Below are 19,434 nucleotides of genomic sequence, written 5' to 3'. Positions count from 1 at the left end.
GAGAGAAGTGGCTGGAGGGATGATGGGGAGGCCAGACCCAGATGGGGAGCAGTAATTATTTTCTACTTCCACCACTGACTTCATAGATTATAAACCCAGAAGGGACCACTGTGATCATCTAGTCTGACCTCCTGGATAACACAGGCCATAAGACTTCCCTGAACTGATTCCTGTTTGAACGAGAGCATCGCTCTTAGAAAACATCCAGGCTTGATTTTAAAATTTCCAGCCATGGTGAATCCACCACAGCCCTCGCTAGGCTGTTCCAATGCTTAATGCTTCTAACTATTACAAATTTGCACCTTAGTTCTAATATGAATTTGCCTAGTTAACCTTCCAGCAGCGTGGTTGCACTGATGGCTCAACACCTCTGAAAATCAGGCCCCTAATGTCTTAAAATGGAGGCACCCCAAATGAAAATGGAGGTCCAAATGACTCTCTCATGGCCACACAGAAAGTCAGTGGCAGGGCCAGCAATAGAGCAGGTCTTCTGACTCTCAGTCTTGCATGTTAACCACTAACTCGTCCTTCCTCGTTTATTGTGCCTGAAAAGCTGTGACCCGATGCCTTGCTTTTCCTACTAAAACAACAGATTGCATAAGAAATGGGAAACAAGCATCTCTCTTGGCTTGGACAATCATCATTGATTCATCCAACAAAACATAGCAAATGCCAAAGTAGCACACCCTATCATCATCATCATCATGTTCCCATTACGCCTCTGGCATTTAGGGCAGTGACGAAGCTCCTCCACTCCTGTCTGTTTCTGGCTAGTCTTTCAATGGTTCCTCAGCTGTGCCCCAGGTTTTTCAGCTCGGCTTCCACAGCTCTGTGCCATGTTGTTTTTGGGCAGCCTCGTTTTTGCTTGCCTTCAGGTATCCATCTTATTGCTACTCTGGTGATGGAATCAGTTTCCATCCGAAGCACATGGCCAATCCATCTCCAACACCTGCTGGCAATGATAGTGCTCATATCTTCTTGGCTGCACTGTGTCAATAAATCTTGATTTGAGATTGTTCTGGGCCAAAAGATATGGAGGATTTTTCTGAGGCAGGTTGTATGGAATGAAGACAATTTGGACACATCATACTTTCCCATTCCCCAGCATTCTGCACTATAAAGTAAGGTTGCAGCTCTGATAAATCTTGAGTTAGGTTTTGGTGTTGTATTTTGATGATTTCCAGACTGTATTTAAGCTCCTGAAGGTGTTTCTGGCTTTACTGACTTTGTTCCGGATGTCCTGGCTTGTTCCACTGGCCTGTCTGATGGTGCTGCCCAAGTATGTGAATGTTTCTACACTGATGAGAACATAATCCTCTATCCGTACTGGTGATGGTGAGGCAACATTAAAGGTCATGAGATCTGTCTTATTGTGGTTGATTTTCAGTCCAATTTGCTGGCTGAATGCATTGAGTCGAGTTGTTTTTTCTTGTATATGGTGTTGGGTATGTGATAGGAGAGTGAGATCATCTGTGAAGTCCAGGTCTTCAAGGGATGAGAAGGGTGTCTGTGTTGATACCAAGATCTTCTTCTGCCTCCTGGATGTTTGCTTCCTCTTTAGATGGTTCCCTGTTTAGCAATTCTTTGAAATGCTCTGTGCAGGGCATTTCTTGTTCTTTTTCTGTTGTTAGTAGGTGGCCTTGTTTGTCCCTGATGAAAGTGTTGTTGGTGTCTGCCGTTTACCATTGTTAAGCCACGTCATTTTGTAGACAGTTCCTTGTTCACCACGAGCAGCTGCATCCTCTGCTTGTGTTGCCAGATTATCATGCCCTGTGCACCCTGGATAATAACTTCTTCACTAGCTGCCACTATTGGCTTTTGAATAATTGATCACAACACTCAGAGTATCTCAACTATTTATTTCTTCCATGTAATTACCGTAGCTGCGCCCCTTAATGGTGCTAAAAGTTAGAGCGGCAAAGGACTCTTTGCTGCTTTTACAGATCCAGACTAACACGGCTCTGATACTAAAAGTTAGAGGGAGTCAAAATAAAATTAGATCCAGATGTAAAGTAGCACTGAGGGGTTGACTTACACCCACAAAAAAACAGATGGGAAATATAAAGGGAAGGCTAAAAAATCAGATCTGACACTCCAGCTTTCATTCCTGCTCTTGAACTAACAAATGGTGCCTTGATTTTGTGAATTTCCATGGTTTAGCTGCTCTGAGCAGGCTAATTTATACTAGGTAATTAACCCAGGGCTGACATGGACTGCAAACCATCCGCACTCTGTCGGAAATGAGGTAATTGTCATTATAAAGCTATCTGATGACTTAGAGTAGATGTGGCAGCTGTCACATTGGGGTTTAGAACCAGGGAACTCCAGGACTAAAAAAGCACAAGCTGCTACAGTTTGAGCTAAAGAATCAACCTCCCTGATGAAGTGGCTGGAACAGACTCACTTCCTCAGTGGATTGGGCACAGAGGCGCTCTCCAGTGCGTTACATTCACCTGCACAGAGGAATAAGAGCCCCCACTGACGCAGGCTTTCTGGAGCTTGGGTCCAGGTGCACAGTAGTAAACTGAGCTGTGCACCTGCCTCCTCCCTCTCTGGCGGTGGGGCAGGGAGTGTGCAGGTGTGGTTTCATTTCCCCATTGTCTAGCTAGCAGGGAATTACCACCTTGCTGGAGCATGGGGGTGGAGCAGGGAGGGAACTGCTCCGGGGGCGTGGTGTAGCGAGGCACGACTCCTTGTGGCCTTAGGACACAATCCAGCCCAAAGCTGGAACAAAGCCATATTCAAGCCCGTTATCCATACTGTGGTGGATACACAGGAGCTGGATGTGCCAGGCCCGTCGTTTTTGGGTTTCGTTTGGTTGTTCCCCATTTCCCAGGAATCGATCAGTGTTAATTCCAAGGGCGAAAACTAGTAAAAAGCGAAGGGCAGCGGGCAGGGAGCTGAGAGGTGCCCCGTACTCACGGGACGTGGGGGGCCAGGGGAGCCCATGCTCGCTGATGTAGCAGTTGAGGAACCCTTCCACCCTCTGTTGCTGCAGTATTTGTGGCTGTCCGTCTCGCTGCCCCACGGCTGCACTGCACCGGCTGGGACTCTGCAAAGAGGGAGCGAGTCTCAGCTCGCACAAAATTCAGGTGGAAAAAAAAAAAAAAAACAGTCAAACCCAAATACTGGTATTTTCAAAACCCGGGGATTTTTCAGAGAAAATCAGAACAACCCAAAAGCAAAGGGCCTGAGAGATGTGGTACAAAAGCCCAGCTAAACCAGGCAGATGCCCTGCCACCTGGTAAACCTTCTAGTGTACGTCAGCCTTTATTTACATCGAGTGTTGGAGCCACATTGTTCCAGGATCTTAGACAGAGAAGGTGAGGGAGGTGATATCTGCTATTGGACCAACTTCTGCTTCGAGCTTACACAGAACTCGACTTCAGGTTGTCTCTCTTATTTAAAAAGCTCTCTTGTATTTTGTACTATTTAAATCTAACCTGCTGTGATTGACTTTCCTGTGACCGGATTGGTATTTCTATAATGCACACTTCAGATGTGCCCGGCTGTTGCTGCTTTTATCGGTAGGTTCCATACATAGTTAAGAAGTGTAATGGTCATTCTCGGTCCAGTAACAATTCCCAGCGCTATCTGTCCTAGTGTCTCAGAGCATAAGCTAAAAGAAAAGGAGGACTTGTGGCACCTTAGAGACTAACCAATTTATTTGAGCATAAGCTTTCGTGAGCTACAGCTCACTTCATCAGATGCATCACGAAAGCTTATGCTCAGATAAATTGGTTAGTCTCTAAGGTGCCACAAGTCCTCCTTTTCTTTTTGCGAATACAGACTAACACGGCTGTTACTCTGAAACAGAGCATAAGCTGATGACCAGATGTGGTCTGGAAGAAGTCTCCCCCATGGTATAATAATGAGCAATTAGATACATTATGGAGGTTTTATGTTTTTCTCTGAAGCAACTAATATTGGTCACTGTGAGAGACAGGACACTGCTCTAAATGGACATTGCTCTGCACCAGGAAGGCAATCTCATGTTCCTGCACTGTCACTGGGGACTAGACTGAAAAGCTCCAGGAACCATACTGTAGAGAACACCCCTCCCTTAGCAGGGAGATGGACCTACCAGATCCTTTTCATCTGTCATGTCTGTGACTCTATTACTCAAGGTCGACAAGGCAAAACAAGCAAACAAACAAAAAATGCATCCAAAACATTTAAAAAAATGTCTCTTCCCCCGTTACTAAAAAAACCTAAAATGACGCCTGTCCTCTGCGAAACACCTAGGCCCAGGTCCTCACAGGGAATAAAGTACCTATGGCCTGGTCTACATTAAAAACAGAGAGGCACCTAGCTATGTCGTTAAGGGGTGTGAAAAATCCACCCCTCTGAGTGGTGTAGTTAAACCGACCTAACCTCTGGTGTAGACAGCGCTAGGTCTATGGAAGAATTCTTCTGCTGGCCTAGCTACCCCCTCTCGGGGAGGTCAGGGGCGGCGAGTTGTATGGGCCCATGGTGCCTGTGCTCCACCAATAGGAGAGCATGGGGGCCCGGCTCCACCAAAGTTCGGGGCCGGGTCTCTCCCCCGGCCCTGCCTGCCGCCCCCAGGCAATTTAAAAGGGCCCAGCGCCCCCGCCGCCACCACCAGCAGCTTCCTGCCTGCCCGTCCACTCCTGGAAGTGGCTGTCAGGTCCCTGCTGCCCCAGGTGGGGGTGTCTCCATGCGCTGTCCCCGCCCCAAGCACCAACTCTGCCAGCTGTGGCCAATGGGAGCTGCGGGGGTGGCACCTGCGGGCAGCGGCACACGGAGACCCCTGTAGCCCCCTGCCTAGGAGCTGCTGCCAGAGGGGGGGTGCGGGTTGCTTTTGGGAGCCACCTGAGGTAAGCACTGCACCCCTCACCCTCACCCTCTCCCACACCCCAACCCCCAGTCCCAGCCCAGAGCCTGCACCCCGCACCCAAACTCCCTCCCAGAGCCCACCCTCTCACCCCATCCTGCAGCCCAGACCCCACACCCTGCACCCAAATTCCCTCCCAGAGCCTATCCCCTGCACCCCAACCTTTAGCCCCAGCCCAAAACCCGCCCCCTGCACCCAAACTCCTTCCCAGAGCCTGCCCCTGCACCCCCCCGCACCCAAATCCCCAGCCCAGAGCCCACCCCACACACCCAAACGCCCTCCCAGAGCCCACCCCCTACACCCTCTCCTGCACCCCAACCCCCGTCACAGCCCAGAACCTGCCCCCTCCCCTGCACCCAAACTCCCTCCCAGAGCCTGCCCCCTGCACCTCCTCCCTCACCCCTGCCCCAGCCCAGAGCCCATACCCTGCAACCAAATGCCCTCCCAGAGCCCACCCCCTGCACCGCCTGCAGCACCCCAACCCCAGCCCAGAGCCCGCCCCTGCACCCAAACTCCCTCCCGGAGCCTGTCCCTGCACCCCCTCCTGCACCCCACCCCCTGCCCCAACCCAGGGCCTGCACCCCAGACCCAAGCTCCCTCCCAGAGCCTTAGGCAGGTGTCGGGGGTGGGGACAGGACTTGGATCCGTTCTGGGCTCTACTAAAAATTATACAAACCTGCCGCCTGTGCGGGAGGTGGATTAACTACGGCGATGGGAGAACCCCTTATATCGGCGTAGGGGGTGTCCACACTGAAGCGCTGCAGCCGTGGGGCTGAAGCCTTTCAAGTGCAGCCAAGCTCTAACTCGCATTGATTTCAGCGGGAGTTAGCCACCAAAATACCGTTGAGGATCTGGGCCAGAGCTCCTCAGTGGAATGGTGCCACAATCAGATAACAAGGAATTTATTTGGTATGAAAACACACATTAGCTTAGGATCCCAGAGGGAAAAAAATAACCTCAACTCCACCTCCCCAAATACACCCAAACCACCACTGCTATACTGAATGTCTAGGCAGCCGTTTAAAAATCTCATGGGTGTTTTTTACAGCCTGCTGTTCACAAGTAACAGCTGAGGTGACTAAAAATAGAAGAGAATAGAGGAAACATTTTTCTGTGTTTCCATGTGTTTGCTTTGTTCACCTGACAGGACTTTGGGTATGATCATCTCCATTGTTCTGCCTTCTTAGTCAATTAGGGCTTGTCTACATGGCTAGTTAGTGCATGGCAAGACGGGGTGTGAATGTACACCACGCTAGCCTGCAACTCACAAACTAGCCATGGTGGACCTTGCTCCTGCCTGCTAGAAGTCCCCCAGCGCTCTCTGATGGCCTCCCATCAAAAGGCACTGCAGAACTTTTAGGGTACGTCTACACTGCAATAAAAAAGCCACAGCACCAAATGTCAGTGCCTGGGTCAGTTGACTCAGGCTTGCCGGGCTAAAAATGGCAGTGTAGAAGTTTGGACTCAAGGTGGAGCTTGGGCTTTGACACCCTTCCCATTTGTGAGGTTTCAGACCCTGCGCTCCAGCCCAAGCCTAAATATCCACACTGCAATTTTTAGCCCCCCAGCATGAGTCCTGTGAGCCCAGGTCAGCTGACCTGAGCCAGCCGTCGGTCTTTTATTGTGGTGTAGCAGGATCCAGGCAAGCTAGTGTGCCGTATATTCACATCTCACCTTGCCACACGCTAACGAACCATGTAGTCAAGCCCTTAATCAGTTTCCCCCTTGTTTGTGGGGGTCTTTCAGGTAGCAACAGGGAGGGGAGGAAAATATTTTTAAAAGTAGGAAAATGGGATTGCAAAACCTCAGAAATTGTCTTAGGAATTCCAGGCTAGGTGTAGTAACTGAAACGTCTTTGACCTCTTTCTTTCTTTCTTTCAGTTGACCACCATGGATTTCAAGTTCGCAGAGTCCCTTTAAGGTTGAAAGTGCAATTTTGGTGTTTGAATTGATTGACCTTGCAAAGAACACTGGAGTTATAAGCTAAGTGAAGGCATTATAACCCCCCCGCTTGCTATGTAAGTCATGGCAAATGTCTTCCCCCATAGTAGCGATATGGCACAAATCTTTTAAACTAGGTCTCCGAGCTCCCACACAGATTATGTCTCACACTCGCGTGCTGCTTGTATAATGTCATCCTTGCCAGTCCAGTTTGGTCTGGTCAGCTGAGGTTGTCCATCTGGTTCAGTAGCATTTATACCTGTTTGTTCTCAATAAGGACTGGGACCAAAACCCCAATTCTGAGTACCCCTGATCTGAGTATTATTAGCCACAGCCGTTCAAATATTGCAAGCCTTCCCCCCCCCCAAATCATGATATTGGCTTACAAGAATCACAGGGTTTTTACAAATAATTGTTGAGTTCTTTTTATTTGCCTTATAGGTTTTGAACCTCCCTTTGCTTTAAACGAAAGCAAAGATTCTTGTGAAACAGCATGACTCCAGAAGCTGGGTCTTTAAGAAAAGCACCAAATATCATGAGATTCATGATAAAAAGCATGAGCGCTGGCAACATGGTAAGTATTGCATACATGCGAGAGTGGGACAGAGTGAAAAATGGGTTTTTCAGTTGAAGAGGTTGAACCGAAAAATCCAGATAATTCCAGTTCAATTGAAAGCAATTTTTTTCCTGAAAGTTTTCATTTAAAAAAAAAATCATTTTGAGTCAACTAGAAATGAATTTCTTTTCAAGGGTTCTTTTCAAATGGCTGTTTTGGGAGTATTTTCCCCTTTTTTGGGTGTTTTTTTTTTTAACCTGGCCAAATGTCAATTTTGAAACCCCATTCAGAATTGTAAAGTCAGAACAGCCACTTTGGTATAGAACGTTGACTCTTTTGAATTTTTTTTCCCCAACCAATACCTTCTGCTGAATTTAACCTGAATTCGACATATAGCTTTCGGGACTCAGAAAATGCTTTTATCAGTTAAAAACCTATTCAATGAAAAAAATTCATCCTGCTCTCTGCATGAACGTGGTTCAAAATCATAGCCCGATTCTGGATTTCACAGATCTGTATAATCCAACCCCCTAGATCCAAACACTGACACTCTTTGCAGTCAGAATTTTAGTTTGCAGGATCTGCATTTTGCAAATGAACTGGGGAAGCATCGGAAGAGCCAAGAAATCCTGGGTGTTCTAAATCTGGATCCAGAATGGGTGTCTGGAGCCCCGGAAGAGCCAAGAAATCCTGGGTGTTCTAAAGCTGGATCCAGAATGGGTGTCTGGAGCCCCTTTCCCATCTGGTTCTGACTCCATTTTGCCCAGGGAAAGCACTCCAGAAAAAAGTCCGCTAGGATTTGTTTGGTTTGCTGGCTTGCTTTATTACATCTTCCCATCATTCCCCTGCTAGGTCAGTTCAAACTAGAGCAACACTCGTCTTTGCTCTGACAGCTGGGAACCGGTTTGATTCCCATACTTATTAGAGTAAGACTAGTGTGGGCTGGCTGGAGATGGCATCACTCTGATTGTATGACATTCTTCTGCACCAGCACGCCTCCTCTGCTCGCCAGTAGGCTTGCAAGAGCTGTGAAAGCAGTAAGAGTTCTCCCTTCCCAAGCAAAGGATGAGCTTGCCTCGACAGGCAGGCACTCGTAGAAGCTGCTGCTGCTCCCTGTGTGTAGGCTCTCACAAATCAGGAAGGAGGGGAAAGTGACAGAGAAACAATAACACCAAAAACTCCTCCAAAACAGCTGATGATGAAAGTGACCAGGAAGAAAGCAACTTGAAGGCAGCAGCGGGAGGAGGACAACGATTTTCCAAGAAACCTGGAACAGCAAATCTGTGAGTGTGTGACTGTAATGCGGTAATCTGTACTTTCTCTTTCTTCCCCTTCCCCTATTCACAAACGCACAAGGGGGCACAAAACCAAGTTACATGTAGTTCCCTGAGAGGGGTGGGTGTATGCAGCACTGTTACCAGTAACTGCTGTCCCCTTGAGCTCCAGGATTTATCTTTGGTTTGGAGAGAAAAACTAAACATTGAAGGGATTGTGCTGCCTGAACATTGGACCCTGCTTCTGTGTGTGTGTGTGTGGGTCGGTGGGTGGGTGTGCACGCGTGCACACGCTCTAATGCTAATCACAGGGTGTAACTTGTTGCTGATTGTCTCTGGGTTGTTGCTGTCCTAACCTGGATCCCTTTCTAAAAATAGGATCTAGCAGAACAGAGGCCAGCTTCGGTCCTTCTCCACCCACTCACTGCTGTTGTGGGTCCTTGTTGTTTATGAAGGGGAGTGAAAACTGAGTGACATGGTCAGCCAGGGGCTGCGTCCAACTGCCCTGCCTTGACTGAATGAGGTTTCCAAGTTCAGGAATCATAGAATCTCAGGGTTGGAAGGGACCTCCAACCCCCTGCTCAAAGCAGGACCAATCCCCAACTAAATCATCCCAGCCAGGGCTTTGTCAAGCCTGACCTTAAAAACCTCTAAAGAAGGAGATTCCACCACCTCCCTAGGTAACCCATTCCAGTGCTTAATGAGGAGTGAGGTTTTAAAGCCCTCACTGACATGCACCCAGCCAAACAGAAAGACACACTTGAAAAACTCCCCTTTCATATCAACCTACAGCCAGAAAGGTCCCCCCCCCAAACTCACTGTAAGGGCAGGTTGGCAGCTCTGGGCAGAGTGACTGCAAAGATGACCTCACCTCGCTTGGTAACTGGATACTGTGCATCGGGCTATTTATTGCCGTTGCTCTGCTGTCACGATCCATTGTCAGAAACAAGTTGGAGACCAAACGAGGGAGAGACTGACAGGGTGTGGAGTGAAGCACTGGGCGCTGCTCAGAGCAGCGGGAAGGGGCTGGCTTGCCTGTTGATATTGTGATTGGCTGTAAATATTTAGCAGGTTTCAAAGCAGTGGCAGGTGCCGCTCAGCCATGCCAGTGTAAACCAGGAGGCGCAGCCCTGAAATCGGTGTCTGACTCCAGATTGACGCCAGTGTAAATGAGAGGAGAGTGGCTCAGTGAGGCTGTAGTTCTCTGCTGCTCTGTCCTCACACTTCCTGACCTGCTTCCCCCACCAGAAAAGAAAATAATAATAAAAATAAACACCGGGTTTGCTTATCAGTTTCATTTCCTCTGCTCCTCAGCTGCCAGTTTAACCCCTGAACTCTGACAGGAGTGAAAGGTAAAGGCAGAAAAATGGTGGCAGCTGGAGTGGGAAATGCAGGGGGGAGGTGCCAGAGCAGTGGAGCTGGGGGAATGGGAGCAGAGAGGAGGACTGGGGCAGTAGGTGAGTGAACAGCCAGGTGTGTGAGCAGCTACAGCCGTTTGGCTGGTCTGGGTGGGAGATCTGTTCCTGCTTTCCCCTGAGACAGCAGGAGGAAGCTGGAACAGGATAAGGGGCAAGAACGCAGACCTGTTTGTTGCCTTCACCTATGGCATCTTGTCATGAACCAGGACTATAAGCTTTTCAGGGCAGGGACAGTCTACACCATGTTCGTGCAGCACCTAGCACGTCCCTTTGATCTGCAAGCAGCTCTCAGTGTCCCAGTGAAGAGAAGGCCCCTAGGTACCCGAGACCTACTCAGCTCAGTAAACAGGTAGTGGGAGGACAAAGAGTATGTAACGACTTCCCTCTTGGCTGTTACCAGGATGAACCTAGACCCTTCAGCTGAAAGTGAAGAGCATAAACTGCTGCAGATGGAGCTAAAGAGCTGACCCTCTGAACCAGCCGCTGCAGTAGGCTTGTAGCCTCTGGCCATCAGGCACATAGAAAAACACATAACTAGAGGTGGGCAAAAGAATTTCGATGCATGTTTCCCTGTCGAAGCTGAAATGTTTTGTAGAAATGTATTTGTTGGGAAGGTTTCTGGGGTCCAGGATGTAATTGAGAGAGAGAGGCCACCCCAGAGTATCCTGGTTTGGGGGCAGGGGAGAGAAGGAAAGGCGACGGAGACGGCCAGAAGAGCCTAGTGGTAGGGCACTTACATGGGATGCGAGACCCAGGTTCAAGTCCTTGCTCTCTCCTGTGAATCAGGCAGAGGAGGGTGAAACAGGCAGGGCTCTGTCCCTGCGTAGTTATTGCTGCTGCTGCCCAGTGCCAGAGCGCACCCCCCCCCCCAGGGTGCCAGTAGCATCCCAGTGTGCCACAACTTGGTGCATCAAGAGGTAGGCTGGTGGGTGCTGCAAATATCCTAGGTGCAGAGGCTTAGACAATCACAGTTCAAAGGGAGCAATAAGGGGTCTGGTTTGGCCCCTGGGGGAAGTCAACGTGACTGTCAGGGCCAGGAGAAATGGAAGCTCCCTAAAAGCATGGGGGGGGGAGGGCAATGGCACCCAAACTGTGGCCTGGCCCCCCACCCCCAGCTGCCCCTTCTCTCTGAGCCCCTCTCCTCGTGCCATCCCTTCCCCCAGAGATCCTGCTCCCGTAGTGCCTCTTCCCCCCCAGACACCACCCCCCACTCACTCTTCTCCACCTCTTCCCCCTCCTCACTCATCCTTGCGGCCAATACTAAGTGGGAGGGCTATCCCTGCCCCCCCCCCCGTTCCAGCACCCTGGTCAGGGCTCTCCAGGATCATGGTCTGCGTGCCCTCTCTCTTCTAGTCTCTAGTCAAGCAAATAGGCACTTGCAGGTTTCCAGGCCAGCCTCACCTTCGGGCTTGTCTTCACTGCAAGTGTTAGCACGAGCTAGTACACTCGAGTTACTGCATCAGAGCTAGCCCCGCTCGAGTGAGAGCGGCCACACTGCCAACCAGCCCTGGAGCTGCACAGCGGTAAGGCTGGGCCAGCTGCTGCCTCTCCACTGCCTTACTAGCTTGAGTATCAGCATCCCTCGAGCCTCAGCTCCTTCCCCACTGCCCGCTGCCAGCCTAGCTCGTGGGAGTTTAAAGCACCATTTAACTCAAGCTAGGGATTTGTGTATGTGGCCGGGTGTTGAGTTAGGGGTAACGCTCCAGTTCTGACGTGAGCTAACTGTGTGGTGAAGACACAGCCTTAGGTGAGTGTCTCTCACGGGGGTCCTGCCACAGGGTGCGCTACTCACCGCTCCGTGGCACCTCCTGCTGGCGGCTCTGGGGATTAGCTCTTTCAGCCTGACGCCCTCCTCTTGCGGTTCCTCGGCCCATCGTCTCACTCTGTCACCCCCTCTCTGGCTCCTCGGGAGCTGCGGCGCCTCATCCTCATGGCTGAGCCCTCCGGCCACGTCACAAGAGTCCTGCCCTTCCCAGCTGTTACCACAGTCTTCCCGTGATCCCAGGCGGCCCTTACATCCACTGCCCTGGCCGAGCTGCTCCCTCAGTGGCTTGAACAAAGAGACCCAGACAGTCTTGAAGTTCACAGCCCAGATTGTGCCACTCATTCAGGGGCTGCTAGGGGAACCCCAGCCTGCCCTCAACTCTTGGCTCCATCCCGGGACCCTGTCTCCAGCAGCCAAGGTCTGTGTTAGCCCGAAGCTTCCTGCTGCTCCCCTGGACTGTTTCCTACCTTGCCTATCCCAGGCTTGCATCCTCTGCCCTTCTAGCCAAACCCCTCTTGCCTGGCTCCGCTAGACAGACCCTTCCTCTTGGGGCCAAAGCTTCTTCTCTCCCTTGTCCCAGGGAGAATGACTGCAGCCCTCTTCTCTACAGCCCCTTCCTGCTACCAGCTCCTGGGCTTTATAAATGCCCCCCACCTGTTCCTGCACAGGTGAGCGCTCCTCTCAGTCTAAATATCCCCCAGCTTGCAGCCTGATAGGTTAATTGGCCCACCCGGCCTATGTTAACCCCATCACAGGCCCCTCCACACTGGCTGCTCCCCAGTCACTGCTGCTCCCCATAAGACCCACCCAGACCTGCTCCCAGCTGTAACATTTAGCAGCCCCTGCTCTGCATACAGCTCCAGGGGGCTTTCTCTGCAGCTCCTGGCTCACCATGCACCTGCTGCTTCCCAGCAGAGTTCAGCCCTTCCCGGATCAGGACCCTTCCTGGTAGCTGGTCAGGAGAAAGGGAATTGTGGTGGGGAGCGTGCTGATGGGAGTTGCAGTCCCCTGCTTAGCAGATCCATCACAGTTGCTCCTTATCCTGCTTTTGGTCTACACTTGGCTATTCTCAGGTGTCTCTCCCATTCTCGGGCTTTTTCGCAAAAGAAAATCAAAAGTCCTCGTTTTCATTCCACACTCACAGACTCCTGTTTGGTCAAACTCTCAATTATCCAAATGACTCGGTGTCACCAACGGGGTTACGGCTAAATGGGATCCTACGTTAGCCCACAGAACGTCTGCTAGTTCATTATGAAATAACAGTGGAGCTAAAGCACCGGTCTTAAAAGAAATGACCAAAGTGCCTGGTGTAATGCACAAGGCTCGCATTGCTTGTCTTAAATGGTTTTGTCACTCACCTATTCATTCACAACATTCAGTCATTCAAATGGGGCTTCCCGGCGTCAGTGGGGATTGGCAATGTATTTTTATTAATAATCACCTGCGCGCAACTATATTAAAAGCCACACACCATTAGAACTTTTAGCCTACTTTCTTTCCCTGGGGTGACTCGGCGGATGTACTGGGTCTTGCACTCTTCAACCTTTTTGCAATTTTACACCACTATAGTGTCGTCGGTTTCAGCTGAGTTAATTTTAATTTACCAGCGTAAACGAGATCAGAGCGAGGCCCATCATCTCTAACCAGGCTAATCGGTCATTTAGTTTGCTGTTGATCAGGGACAAGCAATGACACAGGTTTTCTTAACTGGAACTTCTGGGTAAGCTACAAGAGTTAGTGAATGCAGCGTTGATGGTGTTCCATGTTTGCAGGGGCAGCTTTTTTGTCTAAGTATCTTATTTCCCTTTCTGCTCCAACCTTCTGTCCGCTTGATTACAAAATGACTTTGGCAATCTGCCATTTCCTCTGTGTTCAGAGGGAGCAATAAATCTCAGCCCAGCTCTGAACAAACCCCCACATATAATTACTCAATAACATTCCAGAGGTGATATATTTTGTGGCATGAAAAATCATCCACACTCTAAAATGTTCAGGGATTTCACTTTTCACTTCAACTAATAAAGCTGATGGATCCTTCTTCCTCCTTTATGTACACACAGAAATCTTTGTCCTCCTTTCTCCTAAGTTCATCAGTAAACATTCCAGTTAAATGAAGCATATGTCAGCAACTGAAGGGCGAAAGCTTTGTAAATGAATCTTCTGGAGTCCTGGAATTATTCCACATCTCCTTTCCAGGCGAAAGGGCTAATGTACAGCACGTGTTTATAGAAAACTGGAGAAGTAAGGTACTTAAGTATGTTAACTATTCCATCAGTGATTTATTTCTTCCTGGCCATACAGAGGAGGAGATTTTCTCTGGATAGTAACACAAGTGTAAAAAAAAATAAATAGGTCTAGCTGATCACTAATGTTGCCACATTTTTGTAGTCAAGTCCCTTCTTAATGTTCACATCTCCCATGATGCCCACAGGAAGTGTATCAATCCATCATTATTAGTGGATATTAATTAAAAAATAAAAATTGATCTATGTGAGATTCTAATCATCTTCCAACGAATACTACTTTATACCATGAGTTGTCCCCTGAAGTCAATGGAACTGACGCATGGTGCAACTAAATCAGGGTATCAGAATCTGGCCCTAAGATATTTCTGTGGCAACTGCTTCCATCGTGTCTAAGCACTCTTATCGGTCACTTTACCCCAGCTTCCCTGCTTCTAGCACATTGTGAGGTCCGTAGACCAGGGACCATCTTCCTGATGGGCTCTCTACAGCACAGTGTTGAAGTGTCACGGGCACAAATTATGCTTGTACCTTTTTTGGCATACGAAGAAAGAGGTCTCAAAGGACATTTTAAAAGTTTTTCCCCCATCTTAATGTTATTTTTACAAGAGATGGTTGAAAAATGGTGTGTGTGTGTGGAGAGGGGGGCGGGTCACAAAAATTACAAAGCGTCTTCAATTTTTTACAAATATTTCAACCGGTTCTATTCCGTGTGCAAAGGCAAGTCTGGTTGGGGCAGAGAACTTTTTGGGAGTCCCACAGCATGTTCGCTGGGAGCTCATGGAATCAAAGGGCCGGGTGTATTGAATCTTTAACATAGTTGCCTTTTCTCCAAAATGTAAGCAGGCATTGCAGTTAAATAATGCCACATATATAAACAATTTAACATATTGACTACAAATCTCTCCCCCTCCCAATTGCTCACATTTCATTCTCTTAACTTTTGTACAAAATTTCAAGCAGTCATCACAGAGTCTTCCAGGCAGACAAAAGCTGGATTTCTAATGTAAAAACCAAGCAGAATCCTGCCCTATTTACAAAGTCTTTCCAGCTTTCGCTATCTGTCACAAAGAAGCATAAAAGGTCACAAGCCCAATTTCTCCCCCTTTTATAAAGTTTGCAAGTCTTAAATGACACTGAACTTCCTAATACAATAGAATGGCTTGGTTTACAGGGAAGAGCTCTGCCACGCAAGCTGAAAAGGGAATTTTATTACGCAGGTAGCTGTGTGGGTGGGAAGTTCAGGAGTCATCACAGCAGCAGTGACAGAAGGTGAGATGTTATAGAATAAGTATTGCTCTGAACAAGTGAAAGAGGAGAGCTGATTGCATTGGTTCTGTGTTGAGTCAGTCTGAGAACCTGCTATGTTGTGAGTTTCCAAGACTCATATCTTCCAACTAAATTAAAATAAACCAGATTAAGGCCACTTTGATTCTGCATGAGAGCGTCCGCGCAAGGGCCGAATGCACTTTAACTACTCCACTTTAAATTCATACCTTCCTTTTGTGATTTCAGATTAACTCTCCTTAGCGTCCCTGCGTAGACAAGCCCCAGGAGTCATGCTGTCTGGTTCAGGAATTAGAATGAAAGGAGGAAATGATGCCTGGGGATTGCCCCTCTGTAGAAGCCCAGGTAGCACAGATCTGGCTCTGTGTGCCCATCGCACAGCCTTTGATGTAAGGGGCTAATTAGTCCCCAGTGTGATACTGATTCACGTGATGCGGACACCTGACTGCAGTTCAGCAATGCCCAGGCACCTGCAGGGTTGCAGCCTCTCTCTGGAAGCATATCTGCAGCTGCCCCTGTTCTTCCAGCCCACTGTGATTTCTGTGCTGCAGTCACCCCTGGAGTATTTATGGGGGTGCTTTAGGGTTATTTTACCAATCGCTTTTCAGATTTACCCGCTGATGAACGAGGGAAGAGGTGCAAAGTGAGGGACGGTTCCCCTCCCCCTCCCAAGACTTAGTGTCTTTGGGATCCAGTAAGAACAGGTGTCCGGAGAGCCCCAGAATCTGCCTGCCCAGACCAGTGGAGACTGAGTCAGCTCCTCTCCCTTTCTGGAGTAACAGGAGAAGATAAACACTGCTTGGGAGAGGAAGGAAGAGGACGACCTGGCATTCTGCTGTCATGGCCTGGCTCCACTGATCGGTCCAACCACGCTATTTAAGCCAGAAGGAGGCACAGAAAGTTTGTCCGAGCAACAAGGTGATTTCCTGTTCTTGCTGAGCCTGCTTCGGACCCTGCTTGTGCCTGCCTGCTGACCCTAACCCTGTTCCTGCTTCCTGTTCCACTCCTGGCTCCTGCCTCGCCCCTGCCTTCGCTCCTGTTCCCACCATGGTCCTCTCCCTTCCAGTTCCTGCCAGATGCCTTGCCCACTGGTTACCAGTTCCAACCATGGGCTCTGACTTCTGATCCTGACTCAGGCTCGACCCCTGGCTCTGGCATCTGCCATCTGACCTCAGCTTCGATTCCTGGTTCTGACTCTGGCTTGACCCCTGGCTCTGGTAACTGGCTGTTGATTCTGATACTGACCCTTGGCTTCATTCCCCAGCCTGGATGCCTGCTCCGCCCACTAGACCTGACTCCTGCTCTGAGTACTAGGTCAGACTGCTTACATCCCGCTCCGTAACAGCAGGGAGGTATCTCCGGGAACTAGTTCAGGCTCCTTGATTCAGTCCTGGCCTGGCCCTGGCATGGGAGCAGCCATGAAGCTGCTCCGACTTACATCAGTGGAGAGCTGATGTGACAGAGCCCTGCTTTGGCCCCCGCTTCTGCCTCCAGCTCACTCCCAATAACCTCCCATCTCTTGCCACGCTCTGGGTGCAGGCGCTGGCAGAGCCACCTCCCCCATCGAGGAGCTCCTCTCCAAACAGGGAACTCTCTGCTGGCTGTTGCTGCTCAGCATCCGAATGGCCCAAAGAGGATGGGGTGGAGCGGAGAATCCATCTCCCAGGTGCTCGCTGCAATGCCAGGAGACTCCTCTAGTGTCATAGACCCGGTGTAGAGTCCCCTACGCCACTCTTCACCCGCTAACGCCACCACAGGGGACATGGGGAGAGGAAAGGACATAGGGCCAGGGCGCCCCTGCACTGCCCCAATCCCTGGCTGTGATTCGAGGATTCCTCAAGCTGCTGTAACGCACCTTGGGCACCAGCTCCGGACACAGCAGCCCCAGGCTCAGGCGAGCTTCTAAGCCCACCCCCGTCCCTACGTGTCACAGCCGGAGCTCCAGCCTAAGCTGCCACTGCAAAGTGCTGTCTACCCAACTGTCTGTACAGCGCTAGGGCGAGCCGTGCTGACCCGTCTGCCGACCTGGGCTGGGAGGCTCGCCTCCGCGGGCCGCGTGTGGAGGCTCACCTCCGCGGGCCGCATACGCCTCAGCCCCTCCAGCACAGCCTGTGCTGTGCACAGTTTGGCCTGACTCCAGGCCCTGCGCAGGAATCCTGTGTGTATTTTTCCACACCGTCATCATTGCTGTTAGTTCAAGGACATTTGCAGAAAAGAATAGGCAGGGTCCTGCCAACGCTTGGACTGCGTTTTCCCTACAGTAAATAAGTGCCTTTGCGCTCTCTGCTCCTAATTAACCAAGCGAGATATGAAAATGCTGGATGTTGGAGCAGCCCAACTCTCTGGGTGAAGGTCTGGGGCACTTGAAGTGTGCTCTTAATGCATGGTTTCAGCTGTAATTCAACTCAGGCAGTCTCCGGAGACCTGACCAGTGCTTAAAGCCGTTCTCGCTCTAAAGAAAAGTCCACTGCAGTTAAAGGGGGGGGGGGGTGATTCCCCTCCAGTTTAAATGAAGCCAGCATAAAGCCCATACAGTGCATCAATTTAAAATCTGTAATGTAAAGCCCCTGGAAAGTGCATTTACGTTTGGCTGGAAGCATCCAGCCACAAATGCACCCGTTGTCTTTGTTGCGAGAAGAGAGCTTCCAGGCCGCTGAGTGCAGGTCAGGTCAATGTCGGGAAGGGTTTGTTTTAGGTGAGACTCTTGTGCTTTCCAGCTCATTCAGCTGGGTCAGTTCTCTGAGCTGTACACAAAGGCCACGACCACGGGTTACGAATACATTTCAAGTGCCACAGACTTTGACCCACAGTTTCCCTGCTCCAATATTTTCACCCCTTGTCTCGTTGATTACGACCAGAAGGTCACTCATTCACTGTAGTAGAGTCAGTGATAAAACGGAATTCACTAATATATATAATGGAGCCAGGCCAGAGCTGCACTCTTCAGACCCTGCACTGAGCACATCCGAAGTCCAGGGGGTGTTTGGATTGAGGGTTCTGGTTCAGTCCATTGCAGGCCAGCTAGGCAGTTGGGCTTTGCATCAGAACATTCCCCAACTCTAAGGTATTTATTATATCACAATAGCACCTAGAGGCCCCCACATAGTAGTGGTCAAGACAGAGAAAGGGCAGGTGGGGAAATTGAGGCACAGCGAGGTGACATGATTTGCCTAAGGTTGCACATCAGAGGTGAGACTAGCTCCCACTCTCCTGACTCTCACGCTAGCACCCCATCCCCCAGACTCCTGTTTATACTCCCCCATTTGCTCTGGGCCTGTCTCTAGTGCACAACCTGGCAGCCTTTCACCTCTCAAAATGTTGGTGAGCTTTGGGACCAAACACTCTCCCTGCTCTCAGTGGAGGGGTTTGCAGGGCTGCAGGTCCAGTTTTGCACCTGGAGTTGCAGTTACTTTGTTAGACCCTTCAAGCTCTTTGCCAGTTCCCCCCCCCAGCCCCCCAGTCACAGAGCAGGTCTCGTGTGTGTGTCCTGGACCAGCACTGCCTGCTGTCTGACAGAAACCCATGGGCACGCTGAGGTCATTCCACTCCTGAAATGAAGGGGGAGTGTCTGGCACCGCTTGAAAGACGCTTGGCTGGAAGGAGTGTTATTCCGTGGTCTGTGTGAAAGGAGCTGATGGTCTCCTTCCAGTCCGTAGCCAGCAGCTGCCCACATCACACAAACCGTCCCTACAATTGGCACTAGCTGGCCCCCTTGCAGGCAGCGTCAGCAAAGAAGCTGAGCGTTGAAGAGAGCTACGGAGACTCAGCAACCCTTTCGGTCCTGTTGTTATTTCGAGTGCCCGGGGCAAATGGTGCTTGACAGGAGGCGAGATGGGCCAACACTGAACAGCTCGGTGGGTCGGAGAAATGTAGGGACAGTCGGACACAATACAAAGCTCATTGCTTAGGGTGGTCCCACAGGACAGGAGAAAGCACACTGGCTGGAGTGGTAGGCCCGGCTGCCCTGTGCTGGCCCTGTTCTGTGGAGGAACTCAGGGTTTTATTCTCCAGGGCTGTCAATCCAGCATCACCGGAGCTTTATCCAGGCAGGTATCTGCACTCAGACATCACCCAAGCATTAGGGGTTGCTCCATT

At 50.1% G+C, this 19,434-nt stretch overlaps 1 protein-coding gene across 4 annotated transcripts in view; it reads left to right on the top strand.

The window, feature by feature from the left end:
• The first annotated feature begins 8,498 nt into the window (after positions 1 to 8,498).
• The window catches only part of P2RY2 (purinergic receptor P2Y2), a 37,303-nt gene continuing 26,367 nt past the window's right edge, over positions 8,499 to 19,434 (top strand). Inside the window, exons 1-3 of one of the 4 annotated variants that reach the window (XM_084633266.1) lie at positions 8,514 to 8,635; positions 10,445 to 10,584; positions 16,122 to 16,257. The gene's annotated coding sequence lies outside the window, so the exon portion shown is untranslated. Of the gene's footprint in view, positions 8,636 to 10,444; positions 10,585 to 16,121; positions 16,258 to 19,434 lie in introns of all 4 variants that reach the window. The other 3 variants (XM_084633265.1, XM_084633264.1, XM_084633267.1) reach the window with 3 other exon arrangements.

Source organism: Lepidochelys olivacea (genome assembly GCF_965140295.1).
Source record: "Lepidochelys olivacea isolate rLepOli2 genome assembly, chromosome: 1".
In the NCBI taxonomy this organism is placed as follows: Eukaryota; Metazoa; Chordata; order Testudines; family Cheloniidae; genus Lepidochelys; species Lepidochelys olivacea.
This window is presented reverse-complemented; position numbering and strand designations above follow the sequence as displayed.